The following is a 2008-nucleotide window of genomic DNA, read 5'->3' on the forward strand; positions in this document are numbered from 1 at the left end:
AAGCACAGCTAAGGGAAAGTGCGTGTGTGAGTGCGCGCGCACGCGTGTGTGTGTGACAGAGAGAGAGAGAGAGAGAGAGAGAGAGAGAGTGTGTGTGTTTGTGAGCGTGCGTGCGGGCGGGCGTGCGTATGCCTCGATCACAAAAGGTGGCGATGTTAGGGCTTTTATTGCGACACAGATGCACGTGCTTATTATTTTCCTCGCTGCCTCTCCATTATTCGAGGGGTTTAACAGAAATCGCATCTAATTGTATTTATTAGTATTTCTAGGAATAAATCTGCACAATGATTAGTATGCCCCGAACCACTTTACATACATAGATAAGCAGTGTTTTTTAAAAGAGACAGCACAACAGATGGGCTGCCTTTTGATTAGTAGGAAGATAGGAGCCTCGAATCTGGTAATATAATCGTTGGCAGTTATAGCTGGTTTCAAGTGTTGCTGTTTCATAGTGCAGCCTTAAATAGCAGTACTTTAACTTGCCCTGCGGAGACTGTTAACCAATTAAGCCAGAGATTCTACCAAGATTAACCATTTAAAAGAGGAAAATACATTTCCAAAGCATTCGGTTTGACAGCAGCGGGCAATTTTTGTGATGCATGCTCAGTCTGGTTGTCTGTCATTATCGTTTCTCTCAGTTCTTCTGAAATGGTTATTGATGAAAAATGACAGCAATTTTACAAAAGCATAAATATTAGGCAACACACTGTGGTGCGTGTTAAAAGCAGATGTTGTTGTCTAGGTAAAAGGAAAAAAAATATGCCATATCAAAATCATTCACTTCTACTCAGAGCATGGCCGTCGCTGTTATTCAGTACAGATTCTGAGATATTCAGACATGTATTAGATCCATCAATACAAAGAAGTCTGTACAACCTATACTAATGTGTTCCCTTCATTTTTATATAAAAAATTGAAAGCATTTCCCCCATTGTAATATCATAGATGCTGGATATCACGCTCTGAGTTAGTTTTATATGATCTCAATTTGTCCATGATGGCTACACTGACATATGAGATGACTGCAGTGATTTTAGAGAACTGTTGTTCCCCCACTGAAATCAATTGCAAGGCCCTTTCTGTCACTGGCTCTCTCGTTGACATGCTTGACTTTTCATTTCTGTAGTCAGATAGATTGATGACTTATGACCGAGATCATATGTTTGCTGACCTCTTGCAAAACCGAATGACACATAACTAATCCAATCACACAGTAAAGGAAGAGTAGAGGAAAAAACAGTACAATGTTGTCGGCCTTGGACCTCAAATAGCCATTTGACATTTGAATGTATGAATGTAGAAATGGTATAAGCGCACTTATAACGAGGAGGAAAGTATTTATGTGTGTGTGTGTGTGTGTGTCTGTATGTATCTGTGTGTGTGTGTGTGTGTGTGTGTGTGTGTGTGTGTGATGTTCAAGAGAAAGACAGTGAATAAACTGTATGTTTTATGGCTGTCAAACTATGTAGATTGATATACAGTAGTTGTTGATTTATGTATCAGAAGCACCATTCTGTACCAAATAAGAAATATGCTATTTTTTATGTTTTTTCCCATTTTAATTTTTGCTTTTACTCATCTAACCACTACCGGGCATGTTATTTAGCAGTGTTCTGGGATATGTGATTAGCAGGTGGGTCATATCTATGACGTGACACTGACACTTAGTTCAGAGCATAAAGGGACAAACTGCAAGCGCCTGCACGTGGGTTGGGTCTCTATATGTCACGCGTTCTGCTGATTTGCCTGCGTGTGTGATGTGACACACATCTTTCTCCTCATTAGATGGTCACAGAGTGCCGGAGGGGTCTGCTGTCTCAATATTACAGAGGCTACCACACAGACCATACTTCCTACTAAACAGGAAACCACAGGGTCAGCTGCAGCTCACAACAACCCCCCCGCTTTGCCACGGAGTTAATTAAAATTCATTTCTGCGCGGGCATTAACCAGCCTCGTCTATTTGCCCGGTTTGCCTTGCACCCACTACGAAACGTGCCTCTGTAAT

Source organism: Megalops cyprinoides, chromosome 13 (assembly GCF_013368585.1).
Source record: "Megalops cyprinoides isolate fMegCyp1 chromosome 13, fMegCyp1.pri, whole genome shotgun sequence".
NCBI classification, from domain to species: domain Eukaryota; kingdom Metazoa; phylum Chordata; class Actinopteri; order Elopiformes; family Megalopidae; genus Megalops; species Megalops cyprinoides.